Raw genomic sequence first — 23858 nt, 5'->3', positions numbered from 1 at the left:
TGTCTTACCAGAGGCTGCTGATCTATCCTGCCGTTACAGTGTATAACCCGCCAGCTGTATGTTATTCATGGCGTCGTTCAACCACTACTCTGTGAAAAATAAGATATTACAGTTTTTAAAGTCCCGTTGGTAGGATATGCATGCTTTTAGTTCGTCCATTTTATTATGCAGCTATTGTACATTGGCCAATAGTACCGATTGCAAGAGCAGATTTTCCACTCGTCCGCGGATCCCTCGGTGTTACTCTGGATTCTGATTTCTCTTCTGACGAGACATATCAAGACATATCAGGACAGCTTTTTTCCATCTACATAACATTGCAAAAATCTGAAACTTTCTGTCCAAATAAGATGCAGAAAAATGTATCCATGCTTTTGTCACTTCTAGGTTAGACTACTGCAATGCTTTACTTTCTGGCTGCCTGGATAAAGCACTAAATAAACTTCAGTTAGTGCTAAACACGGCTGTTGGAATCTTGACTAGAACCAAAAAATGTGATCATATTACTCCAGTGCTAGCTTCTCTACACTGTCTTCCTGTTAACCTCTATGGGCTAGGTGCCACCTACTCAACAGCCAGTGTAATCCCGTGGCGCGATATTCAAATACCTTAGAAATGCTATTACTTCAATTTCTCAAACATATGACTATTTTACACCATTTTAAAGACAAGACTCTCGTTAATCTAACCACACTGTCCGATTTCAAAAAGGCTTTACAACGAAAGCAAAACATTAGATTATGTCAGCAGAGTACCCAGCCAGAAATAATCAGACACCCATTTTTCAAGGTAGCATATAATGTCACATAAACCCAAACCACAGCTAAATGCAGCACTAACCTTTGATGATCTTCATCAGATGACAATCCTAGGACATTATGTTATACAATACATGCATGTTTTGTTCAATCAAGTTCATATTTATATCAAAAAACAGCTTTTTACATTAGCATGTGACTAGCATGTGACTAGCATTCCCACCGAACACTTCCGGTGAATTTACTAAATTACTCACGATAAACGTTCACAAAAAACATAACAATTATTTTAAGAATTATAGATACAGAACTCCTTTATGCACTCGCTATGTCCGATTTTAAAATAGCTTTTCGGTGAAAGCACATTTTGCAATATTCTGAGTAGATAGCCCGGCCATCACAGGCTAGCTATTTTGACACCCACCAAGTGTGGTACTCACCAAACTCCGATTTACTATTAGAAAAGTTTGATTACCTTTGCTGTTCTTCGTCAGAATGCACTCCCAGGACTTCTACTTCAATAACAAATGTTGGTTTGGTTCCAAATAATCCATAGTTATATCCAAATAGTGGCGTTTTGTTCGTGCGTTCAAGACACTATCCGAAGGGTAAAGAAGGGTGACACGCCCGACGCGTTTCGTGACAAAAAAATTCAAAATATTCCATTACCGTAAAATCAATTTTTATGCTATTTTTCTCGTAAAAAAGCGATAATATTCCGACCGGGAGTCGTTGTTTTCGTTCAAAGAGAGAGAAAGTAAACATCGTGTCGGCTCGTGCACGCGCCTCCAGTCTCATTGTCCTCAGATCGACCACTATCAAAATGCGCTAATGTTTTTCAGCCAGGGCCTGCAAAGCCACCATTCATCTTTCTGGAGCCTTCTGAGAGCCTATGGGAGCGTTAGAAAATGTCACGTTATGCCAGAGATCCCCTGTTTTGGTTAGAGATGATCAAGAAGGCCATGAAATGGTCAGAGAGAGCGCTTCCTGTTTGGAATCTTCTCAGGTTTTGGCCTGCCAAATGAGTTCTGTTATACTCACAGACACCATTCAAACAGTTTTAGAAACTTTAGGGTGTTTTCTATCCAAATCAAACAATTATGTGCATATTCTAGTTACTGGGCAGGAGTAGTAACCAGATTAAATCGGGTACGTTTTTTATCCGGCCGTGCAAATATCCGGCCCCTATCCCCAACATATTTTAAGGCAAGGGCTGATTTCAAGGTTTTACTACTAACCTACAAAGCATTACATGGGCTTGCTCCTACCTATATTTCCAATTTGGTCCTGCCGTACATACCTACACGTACGCTATGGTCACAAGACGCAGGCCTCCTAACTGTCACTAGAATTTCTAAGCAAACAGCTGGAGGCAGGGCTTTCTCCTATAGAGCTCCATTTTTATCAAATGGTCTGCCTACCTATGTGAGAAACGCAGACTCGGTCTCAACCTTTAAGTCTTTATTGAAGACTCATCTCTTCAATAGGTCATATGATTGAGTGTAGTTTGGCCCAGGAGTGTGAAGTTGAATGGAAAGGCACTGGAGCAACGAACCGCCCTTGCTGTCTCTGCCTGGCCGGTTCCCCTCTCTCCACTGGGATTCTCTGCCTCTAGCCCTATTACAGGGTCTGAGTCACTGGCTTACTGGTGCTCTTCCATGAAGTCCCTAGGAGAGGTGCGTCACTTGAGTGGGTTGAGTCACTGACGTGATCTTCCTGTCTGGGTTGGCGCCCACCTTGGGTTGTGCCGTGGCGGAGATCTTTGTGGGCTATACTCGGCCTTGTCTCAGGATGGTAAGTTGGTGATTGAAGATATCCCTCTAATGGTGTGGGGGTTGTGCTTGGCAAAGTGGGTGGGGTTATATCCTGCCTGTTTGGCCCTGTCCGGGGGTATCGTCTCAGCCTCCAGTATTTATGCTGCAGTAGTTTGTGTCGGGGGGCTAGGGTCAGTGTGTTATATATGGAGTATTTCTCTTGTCTTATCCGGTGTCCTGTGTGAATTTAAGTATTCTCTCTCTCTTTCTCCTTTTCGCTCTTTTTCTCTCTTTCTTTCTCTCTTTCTCTCTTTCTTTCTTTCTTTCTCTCTCTCGGAGGACCTGAGCCCTAGGACCATGCCTCAGGACTACCTGGCCTGATGACTCCTTGCTGTCCCCAGTCCACCTGGCCGTGCTGCTGCTCCAGTTTCAACTGTTGTACCTGCGGCTATGGAACCCTGACCTGTTTACCGGACGTACTACCTGTTCCAGACCTGTTGTTTTCAACTCTCTAGAGTCAGCAGGAGCGGTAGAGATACTCTGATTATCGGCTATGAAAAGCCAACTGACATTTACTCCTGAGGTGCTGACCTGTTGCACCCTCGACAACCACTGTGATTATTATTATCTATGATATCAGATAATATATTATCTATGAACATTTGAACATTTGAACATCTTGGCCATGTTCTGTTATAATCTCCACCCGGCACAGCCAGAAGAGGACTGGCCACCCCTTATAGCCTGGTTCCTCTCCAGCTTTCTTCCTAGGTTCTGGCCTTTCTACAGAGTTTTTCCTAGCCACCGTGCTTCTACACCTGCATTGATTGCTGTTTGGGGTTTTAGGCTGGGTTTCTGTACAGCACTTTGAGATATCAGCTGATGTAAGAAGGGCTTTATAAATACATTTGATTTGATTTGGATTTGATCCCCTCCGGCGCCATTAATGTGATTTCATATTTTGTCACTGCAAGACCACACACCGGTAAAGAGAAAACGTTACTATATTTCTCAAATAAACTTTATTGTAATGCCTATCAATCAGTCAAATGTATTTATAAAGGCCTTTTTACATCAGCAGATGTCACAAAGTGCTATATAGAAACCCAGCCTAAAACCCCTAACAGCAAGCAATGTGTAAGCTACAAAGCTTGGTACAGCTTATACTCTTACAATAAATAATCAGGAGGCATTGGTACCATTAAGAATCTTTAGTAGAAGATATTTTGTTTGTAAAACTGTGACAGATACAGAAATTAGAAAATGTATGAGGAAAAAGTCACTATATACATTCATGCAAATGGATACAAATCAAGAAAACACCCTAAAGTTTCTAAAACTGTTTGAATGGTGTCTGTGAGTATAACAGAACTCATATGGCAGGCCAAAACCTGAGAAGATGCTATATGGGAAGTGCCCTGTCCTTCTATAGCCTCTTTATCAAAAATACAGGATCTCTGCTGTAACGTGACATTTTCTAAGGCTTTCATTGGCTCTAGGAAGGCGCCAGAACGTTGAATGATAGCTCTGCAGTCTCTGGGCGAAAAACAGCAGGGGTTTTGGTGAGTGGCCCTTCTGACGACAATGACACTGGTGCGCGCGTGCATGTGAGGACTCCATGTTTTACTTTCAGTGTTTGAACGGATACAACGTCTCCCGGTTGGAATATTATCGCTATTTTACGAGAAAAATCGCAAGAAGTACGGTAATGGAATATTTTGAAATTTTTTGTCAAGAAATGCGCCGGCGCGTCACCCTTCGGATAGTGACTTGAACGCACGAACAAAACGGAGCTATTTGGATATAACTATGGATTATTTGTAACCAAAACAACATTGGTTGTTGAAGTAGAAGTCCTGGGAGTGCATTCTGACGAAGAACAGCAAAGGTAATCCAATTTTTCTTATAGTAAATCTGACTTTGGTGAGTGCCAAACTTGGTGGGTGTCAAAATAGCTAGCCGGGATGGCCGGGCTATCTACTCAGAATATTGCAAAATGTGCTTTCACCGAAAAGCTATTTTAAAATCGGACACCGCGATTGCATAAAGGAGTTCTGTATCTATCATTCTTAAAATAATTATGTTTTTTGTGAACGTTTATCGTGAGTAATTTAGTAAATTCACCGGAAGTTTTTGGTGGGTATGCTAGTTCTGAACAAAACATGCTAATGTAAAAAGCTGGTTTTTGATATAAATATGAACTTGATTGAACAAAACATGCATGTATTGTATAACATAATGTCCTAGGAGTGTCATCTGATGAAGATCATCAAAGGTTAGTGCTGCATTTAGCTGTGGTTTTGGTTTTTGTGACATATATGCTTGCTTTGAAAATGGCTGTGTGATTATTTCTGTCTGGGTACTCTCCTGACATAATCTAATGTTTAGCTTTCGCTGTAAAGCCTTTTTGAAATCGGACAGTGTGGTTAGATAAAGGAGAGTCTCATCTTTAAAATGCTGTAAAATAGTCATATGTTTGAGAAATTGAAGTAATAGCATTTCTAAGGTATTTGAAAATCGCGCCATGGGATTCAACTGGCTGTTGCGTAGGTGGGACGAATTCGTCCCGCCTAGCCCAGAGAGGTTAACCTCTTACATCTAGACGTTCCGCTAGCGGAACACCTGCTCCAATATCCAATGATGGGCGTGGCGCGAAATACAAACTCCTCTAAAATCCGAAAACTTCCATTTTTCAAACATATGACTATTTTACAGCATTTTAAAGACAAGACTCTCGTTTTTCTAACCACACTGTCCGATTTCAAAAAGGCTTTACAGCGAAAGCAAAACATTAGATTGTCAGCAGAGTACCCAACCAGAAATAATCAGACACCCATTTTTCAAGCTAGCATATAATGTCACCAACAACAAAAAACACAGCTAAATGCAGCACTAACCTTTGATGATCTTCATCAGATGACAACCCTAGGACATTATGTTATACAATGCATGCATGTTTTGTTCAATCAAGTTCATATTTATATCAAAAACCAGCTTTTTTGCATTAGCATGTGACGTTCAGAACTAGCATACCCCCCGCAAACATCCGGTGTATTTACTAAATTACTCACGATAAACGTTCACAAAAAACATAACAATTATTTTAAGAATTATAGATACAGAACTACTCTATGCACTCGATATGTCCGATTTTAAAATAGCTTTTCGGTGAAAGCACATTTTGCAATATTCTCAGTAGATCGGCTAGCTATTTAGACACCGACCAAGTTTAGCCCTGACCAAACTCCGATTTACTATTACAAAAGTTGAATTACCTTTGTTGTCTTCGTCAGAATGCACTCCCAGGACTGCTACTTCAATAACAAATGTTAGTTTGGTCCAAAATAATCCATCGTTATATCCAAATAGCAGCGTTTTGTTCGTGCGTTCAAGACACTATCCGAAGTGTAAATAAGGGTCACGAGCATGGCGCAATTCATGAAAAAAGATTTCTAAATATTCCATTACCGTACTTCGAAGCATGTCAACCGCTGTGTAAAATCAATTTTTATGCCATTTTTCTCGTAAAAAAGCAATAATATTCCGACCGGGAATCTGCGTTTAGGTAAACAGACGAAAGAAAACATAGCATGGGGTCGACGCGGGCACGCGCCTGAGTCTCACAGTACTGTAACCAGCCACTACCCAAACGCGCTACTTTTTTTCAGCCAGAGCCTGCAAAGCCACGATTCAGCTTTTTGCCGCCTTCTGAGAGCCCATGGGAGCCGTAGGAAGTGTCACGTAACAGCAGAGATCCTCTGTAATGGATAGAGATAATCAAGAAGGGCAAGAAATTGTCAGACAGGCCACTTCCTGCATGGAATCTTCTCAGGTTTTGGCCTGCCAAATGAGTTCTGTTATACTCACAGACACCATTCAAACAGTTTTAGAAACTTTGGAGTGTTTTCTATCCGAAGCTAATAATTATATGCATATTCTAGTTTCTGGGCAGGAGTAATAATCAGATTAAATCGGGTTCGTTTTTTATCCGACTGTGAAAATACTGCCCCCTAGCCATAACAGGTTAAAGTGACCAGCGATTCCATGTCTATGTACAGTGGTTCCTCTTTTAAAAGTTGCGTCATACTGCAGCACACCTTGCGGGCTGCTACAGCATTCTGTGGCACATTATCTAATTGTCAGCCATTTTTTCTGTTAATGAAAGTTAGTGCTAGTTTGACCACCAGAGGTCATCTTTGAGAAGCATTTTATAGTCTATTGGCAGTACCAGAGAATTTAAAACCTTTTTTGTAATATAGTACATGGGATTGATTTTAAGAAATTTGACTTAATTCATTTGATTAATATTACCTATCAGCGTTTCCGTTAGGATGGAATGAAAAATATGGCGCTGTACAATGTGACGGTCGGGAGTAGGCTACAGCATAAGAGGATTCTAAATTGTTTGCCTTCATTAGACAACTTTTGTAACGGGATGAGTGACTGGTTGCCGGGAAGTCAGGCGCAGGAGAGCAGAGATGGGTGATAACAGGGGAACTTTAATATACACCATGGCCCAAAGGCACAGGCGAGGCAGCACAAAGCACAACTACGGTAACATGAACCGGATTGAACAAAACAAACAAACCTAGGTTTGAAACAAACCTAGCGCAAGCCAGCCTGTAGCGTAACACCCTACACAAAGAACAACTCCACACACAGACATGGGGGAAACAGAGGGTAATATACATTTAGTCTGATGAGGGAATGTGAACCAGGTGTGCGGGAAAACAAGACAAAACAAATGGAAAATGAAAGGTGGACCGGCGATGGCTAGAAGACCAGTGACTTCGACTGCCGAACGCCGCCCGAACAAGGAGAGGGACCGACTTCGGCGGAAGTCATGACAACTTTGTTCCAATATTTCTGTAAGTCAGTGATATTTATTCCCATAGTAATTCATTATGGATCAATAACTAAATCTACATCTGCATTTTGATGCGCGAGAGACCGGGGTTCGATTCCCCAGATGGGGAGGAAGGAGTAGGCTGTCCTTGTACATAAAATAAATGTGTACTTAACTGATTCCATATGTGTTATTTCATAGTTGTGATGTCTTCACTATTATTCTACAATGTAGAAAATAGTAAAAATAAGAAAAATCCTGGAATGAGTAGGTGTGTCCAAACTTTTGACTGCTACTTGCTTAATTAATTTGATTAATATTATGGTGTTTCTATTCCAAGACAAATGAAAAACCCTCTGGGTTTCCGACAACGTGACAGTCGGCAGTACAGTACTGGGCGATTTAGCTAAAGAATCCCTGTGTCGTGCAGACAGGGCACGCGGGAGACCGGGGTTCAATTCCCCAACGGGAAGAAGGAGTAGGCTGTCCTTGTAAATAAGAATCTGTTCTTAACTGACTTGCCGAGTTCAATAAAGGTTACACTAAGAGCATAACATTTCTGCACCCTAATTTTCGAATTCTAGTCTAACCAATACCCAAACGGCGATTGAGTGAAAATAAAAATCTCATTGATTTATCAAGACGAGTCCCCATGCTTGTCTCAGAGCAGCGCAAGACGGTGCTAAAATAGTTATAGGCTTTTGCTTCTATTTTCAATTTGCTCTTTAAATAAATAAGACCTACACCATTTTTAACAGCACATTACTCAACACTAGTGAGACTCATGTTGTCTACGGTAGGCCTACAGTATATCTAAAAATATTTTTTTCAATGACGTGACTCTCCACCAATAGTTACATTTAGAGGATTGGAGGATTCTAAATTAATATCTAAGGGGCATTTTCCGTTAGGATCTGTGATAATATCTGAGAATGTCTAAGGGGCTTTTATATAATTCTTAATTAATTAATAATAATAATAAAAATAATAATCGCTTTGTTAAAAAAGCAACAATATTTTGGAGATTTCGTTTTCATTTAACCTAGAGTGAGCGAGGAAAAAGGCAATTCTTGAACATAGGGAGAGACATTGCCAGTAATTTGTAAATAAAGCCAGTTTGTTATTTAGAATTATTTATTTCTGGAGAAACCTAACTTGATTATTTAGCAGACATCACTTGCTTATATTCAGTCAACATAAGAATATCATGGAATATAATTGAACATTTTCGTTTCTCCATGCTTGTCTCAGAGCAGCGTGAAACAGTGCTGAAATAGACATCCACAGCAGGAAGTCGATATATAACTATATAATTTAGCTTAACTAACCACTTTCTTGGCAACCATGCATTTTTCCAGTGTGGCCCGTTGTCCAGCCCTTTGTCCACTGATCTCCACAGATGGTTGTCGGCATGGTTGTAAGCTCTGCTAAAACACATTCACATTTTTAGTACATACAGTATCTCTCAAAAGTGAGTACCCCCCTCACATTATTGTAAATATTTGAGTATATCTTTTCATGTGACAACACTGAAGAAATGACACTTTGCTACAATGTAAAGTAGTGAATGTACAGCTTGTATAACAGTGTAAATTTGCTGTCCCCTCAAAATAACACAACACACAGCCATTAATGTCTAAACTGCTGGCAACAAAAGTGAGTACACCCCTAAGTGAAAATGTCCAAATTGGGCCCAATTAGCCATTTTCCCTCCTCGGTGTCATGTGACTCGTTGGTGTTACAAGGTCCCAGGTGTGAATGGGGAGCAGGTGTGTTAAATTTGTTGTCATCGCTCTCACACTCCCTCATACTGACTGGTCACTGGAAGTTCAACATGGCACCTCATGGCAAAGAACTCTCTGATGATCTGAAAAAAAGAATTGTGGCTCTTCATAAAGATGGCCTGGGCTATAAGAAGATTGCCAAGACCCTGAAACTGAGCTGCAGCACGGTGGCCAAAACCATACAGCGGTTTAACAGGACAGGTTCCACTCAGAACAGGCCTCGCCATGGTCGACCAAAGAAGTTGAGTGCATGTGCTCAGCGTCAAATCCAGAGGTTGTCTTTGGGAAATAGACGTTTGAGTGCTGCCAGCATTGCTGCAGAGGTTGAAGGGGTGGAGGGTCAGCCTGTCAGTGCTCAGACCATACGCCGCACACTGCATCAAATTGGTCTGCATGGCTGTCGTCCCAGAAGGAAGCCTCTTCTAAAGATGATGCACAAGAAAGCCCGCAAACAGTTTGCTGAAGACAAGCAGACTAAGGACATGGATTACTGGAACCATGTCCTGTGGTCTGATGAGACCAAGATAAACTTATTTGGTTCAGATGGTGTCAAGCGTGTGTGGCGGCAACCAGGTGAGGAGTACAAAGACAAGTGTGTCTTGCCTACAGTCAAGCATGGTGGTGGGAGTGTCATGGTCTGGGGCTGCATGAGTGCTGCCGGCACTGGGGAGCTACAGTTCATTGAGGGAACCATGAATGCCAACATGTACTGTGACATACTGAAGCAGAGCATGATCCCCTTCCTTCAGAGACTGGGCCGCAGGGCAGTATTCCAACATGATAACAACCCCAAACACACCTCCAAGACGACCACTGCCTTGCTAAAGAAGCTGAGGGTAAAGGTGATGGACTGGCCAAGCATGTCTCCAGACCTAAACCCTATTGAGCATCTGTGGGGCATCCTCAAACGGAAGGTGGAGGAGTGCAATGTCTAACATCCACCAGCTCCGTGATGTCATCATGGAGGAGTGGAAGAGGACTCCAGTGGCAACCTGTGAAGCTCTGGTGAACTCCATGCCCAAGAGGGTTAAGGCAGTGCTGGAAAATAATGGTGGCCACACAAAATATTGACACTTTGGGCCCAATTTGGATATTTTCACTTAGGGGTGTACTCACTTTTGTTGCCAGCGGTTTAGACATTAATGGCTGTGTGTTGTGTTATTTTGAGGGGACAGCAAATTTACACAAGCTGTACACTGACTACTTTACATTGTAGCAAAGTGTCATTTCTTCAGTGTTGTCACATGAAAAGATATACTCAAATATTTACAAAAATGTGAGGGGTGTACTCACTTTTGTGAGATACTGTAATTATCGATTTTATTACACAGTATGCCTACACATTGATAGGCTATACACCTTTTTTATATTTTTTTTAAAATGCACTGAAACCAAAATACCTTTAGTTTTGGTGGAACGGGTAGCACAATACAAAGAAGCTGGCTTGATGAAAACGATGTCCATTTTGTCTGTTCTCTTTGGTCACAATGTCTTTTTTTTTTTTTTTAGATAAACAGCTTATTTTTGAATGGTAACTGTGTTAAGGGTGGAGTTTTGGGCCATCGACTCACAGATGAATGAAAATGGCAAAGGCAGTCTGTAATCTGCTGGCATCACGGCACAACATCAACATCGCTCTAATCAGTCAGAAGACAGTTGAAGAAACTTGCGTGGACTTATGGAAAGGCTCGGTAGGAAATGTTTTACATATGTTTTTATATATATACACTGCTCAAAAAAATAAAGGGAACACTTAAACAACACAATGTAACACCAAGTCAATCACACTTCTGTGAAATCAAACTGTCCACTTAGGAAGCAACACTGATTGACAATAAATTTCACATGCTTTTGTGCAAATGGAATAGACAACAGGTGGAAATTATAGGCAATTAGCAAGACACCCCCAATAAAGGAGTGGTTCTGCAGGTGGGGACCACAGACCACTTATCAGTTCCTATGCTTCCTGGCTGATGTTTTGGTCACTTTTGAATGCTGGCGGTGCTTTCACTCTAGTGGTAGCATGAGATGGAGTCTACAACCCACACAAGTGGCTCAGGTAGTGCAGCTCATCCAGGATGGCACATCAATGCGAGCTGTGGCAAGAAGGTTTGCTGTGTCTGTCAGCGTAGTGTCCAGAGCATGGAGGCGCTACCAGGAGACAGGCAAGTACATCAGGAGACGTGGAGGAGGCCGTAGGAGGGCAACAACCCAGCAGCAGGACCGCTACCTCCGCCTTTGTGCAAGGAGGAGCAGGAGAAGCACTGCCAGAGCCCTGCAAAATGACCTCCAGCAGGCTACAAATGTGCATGTGTCTGCTCAAACGGTCAGAAACAGACTCCATGAGGGTGGTATGAGGGCCCGACGTCCACAGGTGGGGGTTGTGCTTACAGCCCAACACCGTGCAGGACGTTTGGCATTTGCCAGAGAACACCAAGATTGGCAAATTCGCCACTGGCGCCCTGTGCTCTTCACAGATGAAAGCAGGTTCACACTAAGCACGTGACAGACGTGACAGAGTCTGGAGACGCCGTGGAGAATGTTCTGCTGCCTGCAACATCCTCCAGCATGACCGGTTTGGCGGTGGGTCAGTCATGGTGTGGGGTGGCATTTCTTTGGGGGGCCGCATAGCCCTCCATGTGCTCGCCAGAGGTAGCCTGACTGCCATTAGGTACCGAGATGAGATCCTCAGACCCCTTGTGAGACCATATGCTGGTGCGGTTGGCCCTGGGTTCCTCCTAATGCAAGACAATGCTAGACCTCATGTGGCTGGAGTGTGTCAGCAGTTCCTGCAAGAGGAAGGCATTGATGCTATGGACTGGCCCGCCCGTTCCCCAGACCTGAATCCAATTGAGCACATCTGGGACATCATGTCTCGCTCCATCCACCAACGCCACGTTGCACCACAGACTGTCCAGGAGTTGGCGGATGCTTTAGTCCAGGTCTGGGAGGAGATCCCTCAGGAGACCATCCACCACCTCATCAGGAGCATGCCCAGGCGTTGTAGGGAGGTCATACAGGCACGTGGAGGCCACACACACTACTGAGCCTCATTTTGACTTGTTTTAAGGACATTACATTTAAGTTGGATCAGCCTGTGGTGTGGTTTTCCACTTTAATTTTGAGTATGACTCCAAATCCAGACCTCCATGGGTTGATAAATTGGATTTCCATTGATTATTTTTGTGTGATTTTGTTGTCAGCACATTCAACTATGTAAAGAAAAAAGTATTTAATAAGATTATTTCTTTCATTCTGGTCTAGGATGTGTTGTTTAAGTGTTCCCTTTATTTTTTTGAGCAGTATATATTATTGTGGAACACATAAGTCAGTGTTGTGTAGGCTACAATATTTCATGTACCCTTTGCTTTGTAAATATTCAAATTTACCATCAAAAATAAAATATGGGTTGGTCCCTGGCGAGAAATTGCTGCCAACACATGGAGTTTGGGCGGATGCTTAGGACTTGATCTTGCTTGATCTTCTTCCTTTTTTTTCTGTAGCAACTTTGAGCAAATTGCTCAAGCAGGACGCAAAATTCTTTGCCAGATGAATCATTGTGTCGAAACTACAGAACAGTACAAAACAAGCGAACACACGGTTAATGTTCTGAGAATATATATATTTAGTCATTTAGTCATTTTTTTGGCAATTTCTCGCCAGGGACCAACCCATATTTTATTTTTGATGGTAAATTTGAATATTTACAAAGCAAAGGGTACATGAAATATTGTAGCCTACACAACACTGACTTATGTGTTCCACAATAATTCACTCTTGCTTCCTTTTTCAGGTATCATGGCTCGAGATTTCTTTGAGGAAGAAATCATCAAGAGATATGCTGGACCATATGTCAGAGAGGTGTTTGTAGGACCACATTTCTTTCAAGGTAGGATTATAGCAATATTTTGTTATGTTTAGGCCTATTTACATGTATATTTCTATTATTGTACCTAATGTTGGCTGTTAGGCTGTCACGGTTGTCGTATGATGAAGCGGACCAAAATGCAGCGTGATTATCGTTCCACATATTTTATTGAACTGTGAAACTATGCAGTACATAAACTAAAGAACCAAAAACAACAAACCGTGACACAGCGGTGAAACATACACTAACTCAAAAACAATCTCCCACAAACCCAGGTGGGAAAAACACCTTAAGTATGATCTCCAATTAGAGACAACGATGACCAGCTGCCTCTAATTGGAGATCATCTCAAACAAAACCCAACATAGAAATACAAAACTAGAACATAACAACATAGAAAAACTAAACTAGAAAAACCCCCTGTCACGCCCTGACCTACTCTACCATAGAAAATAACAGCTTTCTATGGTCAGGACGTGACATAGGCTAAATGTATTTTTTTATTCTCCAAATGCAGACAATGACACAACACACTGCCGCCCGGGTTTGCATTGCAAATGAGGGAATAAACTGGGTCAAGACGCCAGCAGAGTAAGTAGACCTTTATGTAGTAAAACAAAGATTAAATAAAAGGCCTACAACACCTACGGTAGATCTACAGTATATCTAAAAAATATTTTTTTCATCTCTACATGTAGGTCTCCTGATTTTAAATCAAACTTTTTTGGCATCAACTGAAAACATTCATCTGTAACTCAGCCAAGCCAACAAACAAAGATGAACTGGTGAAGGCCATCAAGATGTTTTGGCTAGAGAAATTGACGATACAACAATGCAATAAATACATTGATCATCTCAACAAGGTTTTACCCGTGGTTGTGGAGCTGGTTGGAAGTGCGACTAAAATGTAGTTTAAATAAACATTTTTATTGGAATGTCTTAGTTCTCGTTATTTTATTAACGAACGAATTAAGATGTTGAAATACTGTACCGCTGTTTTGAGTTAGAAATGTAACACTTTAGAGTACTTAAGCGTTGAATACATTGCAGGTTGAGGGATTTTCACAACAGTAGCCAGGCAATAGAAAGTATTTTGTCCTGCTAATAGGAAACATTTGCATGATGGGCTACACCTGTTACAGCTGTGAAGACACAGCATCTTGTTTACATCTTGTTTACATTCTTTATTGTAACCACAATGTCACAAATAATTTGTATCTACCTTTCCAATTACTTTTAGTTTGGGATTTACAAATGTGCGCTGTCATTATTAGTTACATTGTTTTAGTTTGAACGTGCAGACTTTTTTCTTTAAATTATTGTTTTATGTAGGATGCTACATTTTTGACCAGTTGCAATTGTAAGTAGGCCTAATAAAAAAAATCCTACTTCTATTAGGCTGTTAAGCTTCATAGACTACCTCAGCCATTTAAGTTATTTTATATTGGTCTAGGCTCCAAAGAAATTGACTCCAATTAAGCCCTCTTGTTGTTTTGTAAAGTCAAATTAAAATGAAGATTATTGCTGAAATGAATTGCTCGACTAGTGTAGGTTTTCTCCATCTGTTGGTGTGCAACACTTGCATAACAAGTTAGCTATATTTTCAGCACCAGCCACTGTTCACCTCCTATTGATTGCGCTGCAGTTTCCACTAGTTGTTTTTAAATTGAACCTTTATTTATTAAGGTAGGTAAGAACAAATATTTTTTTACAATGACTGCCTACCCCGAACCAGGTGCTGTTTTAATGCCTCTTGCACTGAGATGCAGTGCCTTAGACCGCTGCGCCACTCGGGAGCCATGACCAATATATGTATAAATATTTGTTTTTTTCAGAACATTAACGTGTGTAGGTAGATACCTGTGTCGGTAGATGTGGAAAGGTAGATACAAATGATTTGTTGCAAGATGGGGAGGGGGGGGGTTCACACCTAAATCAAGTTGGGGAGGGGGGGTTCACACCTAGCTCAGCTATTAGACAATTCTTTAGTAAAGGTTGAATAGTCTATTGTTCAGCTAATAGCCCATCCTTCTACGCTTGTGAAAAAAACAAATAATAATACTTTTTCCCCTTTCCACATGTTAAAGATTCCAATTGATAGTGTTTTTAGCCACAATCGGCCCCAACCCCAATTAATACATTTGGGCACAGTCGATAGTGTGTTGGACTTCGGGCAAGAATGTTGAGGTTTGAAACCTGCTCCCTGCTTGTTTCATTACATTATTATGCCGCTATCAGAGCAAATAGCCTGGATTGTTACTCCCATCTCATTCCTCGGCCTATTCCACGCGTCATTCTCCGCCTGAGTGGCTTGCTTGTGGGCGTGTTGGCAGGATATGGCAGAATCTTCGGTGAGTGTAAGGAGCTGAAACTCTGACAGGGAAGAGGTAGAAGAAGTCAGTTCTGGCTAACGACCTGTTGCTCTGTTAATCTAAGACGGCATACATTCTGACTACTTTCTCTCTGTGACCTGCGGGATACACTTTGACTAAGCATATCTTGGAACATGATCTAGAGCTGATTTCCTCTTCACAGATCTCAGTGCACTCTGAGGTTACTGCAGGTGTTGCACTTTCCCTTTACTCCCCACCATGGTCTTCCTTGGCTGCGGAGTTCTCTGTTCTCCATGGGGCTGGCCCTGGATGTAACGCAGATGGATGTCTATCACTGTCGCATTCTTTGCACTGCACAGCTGTCTTTGTCTTTTGCGAGATGTTTGGTTGAAGCACAGCCTCAAACAGATGTGGTTGTGCTTGAGGTAAGACTTTTCTCAGAGGGCAAGGCTTGTTGTGTAATGGACACTGTTTATTTGGGTCCTCAACTGCCTTTCCTGAGGGATGAGCCTGGTTAGCTTCAGACTGAGATGAAAATTCTGTCTTCTATACGGACACTGGAGTTCTGTGTTCTCTGTTGTGCTTCTCTCGTGGTTTTTCAGTCTTTGTGGAGCTTGAACCTCCTGTGTTTAGGAAGGGGAAGCTTTGGTCGTTGCGAGTCCTTGCTTGGTTGACAATACGATTGGCAAAGAAGGAGAACGGTGGGAATCCAACCTGAAGATCTTCCTTGTATTTTGGACGCTTGTGAGACCCATCTTTCTTGTAGGCTGTAGGGGAGCTTCTCTATGATTGTATTGACACAGCAGGATGTGTCCAGATACAAGAGGCCTGGCAGGTGTCCACCAGCTTTAGCTGCCTCCAGGTCTAGAAGCATGTCTCCAAGCTCTCTTAATTTCTTGTTGTCTTTGTTTGTGATCTTCGGAAAATCTTACACTTTCTTCAGAAGTGTGTTTTCAATCACAGGTGAACCGTAATAGTCTTCAAGTTTCTACCATATCATCGTGAGCCCTGCTGCACCAAACTGATCCTCTTGGCCTGCTCTGATGACTCGGGTCCAAGCCATTTGGAGAGTAGGTCCAGCTCTTCTCTGGCTGTCAGATTTAGGTCTTTATTTATGTTAAGAAAGGATGATTTCCAGGCCCAATAGTTTTCTAGATGGTCTTCAAACTTCAACTTACATCAAAAGCTACAGATGTAACTAAATATGGTATCAGGTGGATCTTTTCTGAAGGCAGTTGCAGGCCGTGGTTGTGGCTGAGACGACGGCAGGTGAGCTTGGTTGGACCGCCCAATGTTGTGGGGTTGTTCTCCTACAGACATGATCTCTCTGTAGCTTTTACTGGTGTTCTGGAGAGAGGGGGATATGTTGCAGTTCTTCTGGCTACCTGAAGGACTGACAGGTAGACCTTTGTGCTCATGACCACTTTGTTTGTCAAACCGGAGGTTGGTTCAGTTTTGTAGTATCTGACTGTATCAATGTTGACTCCTGTTGGATGGACCTTTGATTCCAATGACCTTGGGTCACGATGAGGTGGAGCAGTGTGCATGGTTGTGTGTGATTGTACATACTCACTGATGTGTTGAGCTGTGCTGAGAGGTGTCATCTGTGTTTCTATCAGATGGTGTGACTCCATGTTTTCATCTTTGGCAGCTGCTTCCAGAACCTCAGCTAGGGTTAGGCTACATGCAAGTGTGCTTTTACCTCTGCTTTCCTTCTAGCTGCCAGGGCAGCTGCTTCAGTTGTAACCCTTTGTTGCTCTTCTTCTATACAGGCTTGTTATCTAATGATATCCGCTTCACATATAGCATATGAAGCCAGTGCGTGTGCTGCCTCTGCTTTAGCATGAGCCTTGGTGGCTGCAGCACTAGCTGATGACAGGTTTGATTGTCTAGAGTCTCTAGAGCTTGAGCACCGTGACCTAGTCTCTAGCATGTTGTATGTGTTGCCCTCTACATCTGGATGCTGAAGCAAGGCTGGGGTGTTACCTTGATCCTTTGGTTGTTGCATGATGCGCTTGGGTTACCTCCCTGTGATGTCTGATGGCTGAAGAGTCTGGCTGGATAGCAATGTGAAGAAGGGATCCACTCTTCCTGTGGCTGGGCCCGTCATGTAGTGAGTCTTTTTACTTTTCTGCCCTCACAATGTGTAAGCTACAAAGCTTGGCAGACAGCTTACACTCTTCCAATAAAGAATCAGGAGGTATTGGTACCGTTAATAATCTTTAGTAGAATATATTTTGTATGTAAAACTAAGATACAGAAAGGAGAAAATGTATGAGAAAAGGTCATGGATACAAATAATGGATACAAATAAAGAACAGCATTTTTATCACGAGATGACGCCAAAAAGGATGGCTGATGTTTTACATGCTCCTGGCCAATTGTACTATTTTGTTATTTCTTTTCAGTAGTTTGTAACTTTAAAAAAAAAAACGTATTTTGTACATAATGTTGCTACTACTGTGTCTTATGACAGAAAATAACTTCTGGACATCGGAACAGCGATTACTCACCACAAACTGGAATAAGCTTTTTCCTTTAACGAATCCGACGAGAAGGATATACTGCTCTCCCGGGAACAGGCCGAAATCCCTGTCATTTGCGTGAAGGAAAGACGGAGGAAAAGAGGAAGCAGATTGGGCTAACTACTGAGAATCCATAGGCGAGCGAGTAAACTCCCACTGCCTTCCATTGTACTTGCTAACATGCAATCTTTGGAAAATAAAATTGATGACCTACGATTATGATTATCCTACCAATGGGACATTAAGAACTGTAATATCTTATGTTTCACCGAGTCGTGGCTGAACGACGACACGGATAATATAGAGCTGGCGGGATTATCCATGCAGAACAGATGCTACGTCTGGTAAGACGAGGAGTGGGGGTGTGTGTCTTTTTGTCAATAACAGCTGGTGTGTGATGTCTAATATTAAAGAAGTCTCGAGGTATTGCTCACCTGAGGTAGAGTACCTTATGATAAGCTGTAGACCACACTATCTAGCAAGAGTTCTCATCTATATTATTCGTAGCCGTCTATTTACCACCACAGACCGATGCTGGCACTAAGACTGCACTCAACCAACTCTATAACAAGAAAATGCTGATCCAGAAGCGGCGCTCCTAGTGGCCGGGGACTTTAATGCAGGCAAACTTAAATCAGTTGTACCAAATTTTTACCAGCATGTAACATGTGCTACCAGAAAAAAAAACTCTAGACCACCTTTACTCCACACACAGAGATGCATACAAATCTCACCCCCACCCTCCATTTGGCAAATCTGACCATAATTCTATCCTCCTGCTTCCTGCGTACAAGCAAAAGTTAAAGCGGGAAGTACTAGTGACTCGCTCAGTATGGAAGTGGTCAGATGACACCGACGCTATGCTACAGGACTGTTTTGCTAGCACAGAGTGGAATATGTTCTGGGATTCAACCAAGGGCATTGAGGAGTATACCACCTCAGTCATCGGCTTTATCAATAAGTGCATTGACGACGTCGTCCCCACAGTGACTGTACGTACATATCCCAACCAGAAGTCATGGATTACTGGCAACATCCGCGTCGAGCTAAAGGCTAGAGCTGCCGCTTTCAAGGAGTGGGACACTAATCCGGATGCTGATAAGAAATCCCACTATGCCCTCAGACGAACCATCAAACAAGCAAAGTGTCAATACAGGATTAAGATTGAATCCCACTACACCAGCTCTGACGCTCGTCGGATGTGGCAGTGGTTGAAAACTGTTACGGACTACAAAAGGAAACCCAGACGCGAGCTGCCCAGTGACGCGAGCCTACCAGACGAGCTAAATGCCTTTTATGCTTGCTTCGAGGCAAGAAACATTGAAGCATGCACGAGAGCACCAGCTGTTCTGGATGACTGTGTGATAACGCTCTCGGTAGCTGATTTGGGCAAGACCTTTAAACAGGTCATCATTCACAAAGCCGCGGGGCCAGATGGATTACCAGGACATGTACTCATGCGCGGACCAACTGGCAAGTGTCTTCACTGACATTTTCAACCTCTCCTTGACTGAGTCGGTAATACCTACATTTTTTCAAGCAGACCACCATAGTCCCTGTGCCCAAGGAAGCGAAGGTAACCTGCCTAAATGATTACCGCCCCGTAGCACTCACATCGGTAGCCATGAAGTGCTTTGAAAGGCTGGTCATGGCTCACATCAACAGCATCCTCCTGGATACCGTAAACCCACTCCAATTCACATACTTCCCCAACAGATCCACAGATGACTCAATCTCAATTGCACTCCACACTGCTCTTTCCCACCTGGACAAAAGAGACACCTATGTGTGAATGCTGTTCATTGACTACAGCTCAGCGTTCAACACCATAGTGCCCACAAAGCTCATCACCAAGCTAAGGACCCTGGGACTAAACACCTCCTTCTGCCATGATCCTCAACACTGGGGCCCCTCAGGGGTGTGCACTTCTGGGAGTACCCTTCTGTACTCCCTGTTCACCCATGACTGCATGGCCGAACACGACTCCAACACCATCATTAAGTTTGCTGACGACTCCGAAAACGATGAGACAGCCTATAGGGAGGAGGTCTGAGAACTGGCAGTGTGGTGCCAGGACAGCAACCTCTCCCTCAATTTGAGCAAGACAAAGGAGCTGATCGTGGACTACAGGAAAAGGAGGGCTGAACAAGCCCCCATTAACATCAATGGGGCTGTAGTGGAGCGGGTCGAGAGTTTCAAGGTCCTTGGTGTCCACATCACCAACAAACTATCATGGTCCAAACACATCAATATGGTTGTGAAGAGGGCACGACAAAACCTTTTCCCCACTCAGGAGACTGAAAAGATTCACATGGGTCCCCAGATCCTCAAATTGTTCAACAGCTGCACCATTGAGAGCATCCTGACTGGTTGCATCACCGCCTGTTATGGCATCTGACCGTAAGGCGCTACAGAGGGTAATGCGTACGGCCCAGTACATCACTGAGGCCAAGCTTCCTGCCATCCAGGACCTATATTATAGGCGGTGTCAGAAGAAAGCCCAAATAATTGTCAGAGACTCCAGTCACCCAAGTCATAGACTGTTTTCTCTGCTACCGCACGGCAAGCGGTACCGGAGCGCCAAGTCTAGGGCCAAAAGGCTCCTTAACAGCTTCTACCCCCAAGCCATAACACTGCTTATCAATTATTCAAATGGCCACCGGACTATTACATTGACCCCCCCCCCCCATTTGTGTATGCACTGCTTCTACTCACTGTTTACTATCTATGCATAATCACTTCAACCCTACCTATGTGCAAATTACCTCAACTAACCTGTACCCCCGCATACTGACTCGGTGCCGGTACCCCCTGTATATAGCCTCATTATTATGTTATTGTGTTACTTTTTATAATACTTTATTGACATTTTTTACTTTCGTTTATTTGGTAAAATTTTCTTAACTCTTCTTGAACTGCACTGTTGGTTAGGGGCTTGTAAGTAAGCATTTCATGGTTAGGTCTGCACTTGTTGTATTCGGCGCATGTGACAAATAAACTTTGATTTGAGTTAGCAACAAGAAAACGAGCCTAGCTAGCCAACATGACCGTGCAGACATGATTACAATTTACATCACAGGAAATGTGCCACTAAACATATATGTACACTTAGATTGTGTGTATAACTATGCTTTAGCTCTGTCACAAGAAATATCTGAACACTTAAAGTACACTACCGGTCAAAAGTTTTAGAACACCTACTCATAAAAGGGTTTTACTGTATTTTTACTATTTTCTACATTGTAGAATAATAGTGAAGTCATCACAACTATGAAATAACACATATGGAATCATGTAGTAATCAAAAAAAGGTCTTAAACAAATCAAAATATATTTTAGATTTTAGATTCTTCAAATAGCCACCCTTTGCCTTGATGACAGCTTTGCACACTCTTGGCATTCTCTCAATCAGCTTCATGAGGTAGTCACCTGGAATGTATTTGTTAAAAGTTGTTAAAAGTTAATTTGTTGAATTTCCTTCCTTCTTAATGTTTTTGAGCCAATCAGTTGTGTTGTGACAAGGTAGGGGTGGTATACAGAAGATAGCCCTATTTGGTAAAAGTCCATATTAGGTCAAGAACAGCTCAAACAAGCAAATAGAAATGACAGTCCATCATTACTTCAGGACATGAAGGTCAGTCAATACGGAAAACTTCAAGAACTTTGAAAGTTTCTTCAAATGCAGTCGCAAAAACCATCAAGCGCTATGATGAAACTGGATCTCATGAGGACCGCCACAGGAATGGAAGTTACCTCTGCTGCAGAGGGTAAGTTAATTGTAGTTACCAGCCTTATAAAATTGAGATAGTCTGTCTGTCTGTTTTCACTCGGGTTGTTCTGATAGGAAATAGCTCTGCACCGAAAGTTAGCCAATTAAAAGCTACAGTACCCAAATTCGCCACTAGATGACAACATAGGACAATATAATAAGTACAGCGATCAGAATTGTAGACGTAGAAGCACGGTGGCTTGGAAAAACTCCTTAGAAAGGCAGGAACCTAGGAAGAAACCAAGAGGAACCAGGTTCTGAGGGGTGGCCAGTCCTCTTCTGTCTCTGCCGGATGGCGATTATAAGAATACATGGCCATTTAAGGCCAGATTGTTCTTCAAACGTTCATAGATGACCAGCAGGGTCAAATAATAATCACAGTGGTTGTAGAGAGTGCAACCGGTCAGTACCTCAGGAGTAAATGTCAGTTGGCTTTTCATAGACGAGCAGCCTACATTTCATCCTGCATGTTATATTAATTTCAAAAAAATAAATTAATCGACTATTTTTGTTGAATATCAGTTAGAAAAACAAACTGCTTACCCTAGTGTGAAATAAAACGGCATTCCATACACAACCTTCATGCACTCTTGCCTTGCCAAATACAGATTATTAGCAGATTAGTTAAGAAGCCAACTGCTTCTAAGAGTGCTACAATTATGGTCTGTCGTACCAGTATGACTGTGACACATTTGTACATTCAATTGTTAGTGACAAAAATATAAAATTAAACAAAATGGTACAAACAGAGAATGTATATGAGGCTCAGGTTCAAAACCTATTAAATGAGGGAATGTCAACAACAGTATGCAACAATATGCAAAATGTACCAACTTTTGAGGATAAAGAACTTGCTTCTGATTTTCATCCTTATGTAGCTATGAGTTCTCGTGAGGAAGTGTCAGTGGTGCAGCTCAAATCTGACACCCAAGATATTGGGAATGAATACTACTACTTAGAGATAAAAAGTTGTGGTAGAGGTATATCAGATCAGGAAATCGTATGCTCTATGAAAACTGAATCAGATAAGCAGTATGAAATTAAGCAAGGATACACTGAAATGTGTTTTGTCAGATGAGGCAAATTTGAGGGTTCAAGCATAACACTCCAAGTAATGGTGTGTTTATATTGACTCGTGGTGAATGGGAGAGGGTCCATTCATGAGAGAAGTGGTAGGTATTTCAAAAGGTTCTCATGGGTAAGCCTATTTGCAGGAAAGATTAAAAAGTCCAATCCTTACTGTGTAGTACATTTTCGAAGTAATACATTTTCAGTCGCTCAGAAAAGGATAGGAAAAAAAACACCAGAAAGGGAGCAACTTGCATTGTCATTACATAAAACTGCTGCATATAAGGTGCACAGGGAATTAATAGCCAATGCCGACCGCCGATGTTTGGCTGTTCAGAACAGAGTGGCGTTAGAGTAGATGCATCAGTGTTGAGAAATATAAAATCTGAACAACGCACAAATAACTTTTGGGATTCTGATAATCAAGTCACTGCAATTACTGAAAGAAAAACCTAAGAATTGAACATCGGCACAAAGAATCATTTGTCCTGTAAGCTGTTTTTGACCACAGTAAAAGTCCAGCAACACTTTGTATTATTCAGAGCCTCATGAAATGACACCGTATATACATTCTACAGACCCTACTGAGTATTCCCCACTTCTACATTGGCACAAAGAATAGTTTTTTCTATATACTCTACTGTAAGCCCATGATTTGCATTGTGGCCAATGTAACGGTTAGAGTAAAAGTCCAGCAACACTCAATATTATTTAAAGCCCCATGAAATAACACCATATACAGTGCCGCGAAAAAATATTTGCCCCCTTTGCGATTTTCTCTATTTTTGCATATTTCTGATACTGAATGTTATCAGATCTTCAACCAACACCTAACATTAGATACAGGGAACCTGAGTGAACAAATAACACACCAAATACATACTTATTCACAGCAATGTATACATTCTACAGACCTTACTGAGTATTACGTGGGGGGGACTTTTACTGCGGCACCTACAATAGTTTTTGCACTATAAGCCAATATGTATTCCATATACAGTTATTCACATTGTGTCCAATGGAATGGGTGGAGTAAAAGGCCAGCAACACTTTGTATTATCCAGTGCACCATGAAATGAAACTATATACACTGAGTGTACAAAACGTTAAGAACACCTGCTCTTTCCATGACACAGACTGGCCAGGTGAATCC

The sequence above is a fragment of the Salmo salar genome, chromosome 22 (assembly GCF_965601325.2).
Source record: "Salmo salar chromosome 22, fSalSal1, whole genome shotgun sequence".
Lineage (NCBI taxonomy): Eukaryota > Metazoa > Chordata > Actinopteri > Salmoniformes > Salmonidae > Salmo > Salmo salar.
The sequence above is the reverse complement of the archived record's forward strand: the minus strand, read 5'-3'. Positions refer to the sequence as shown.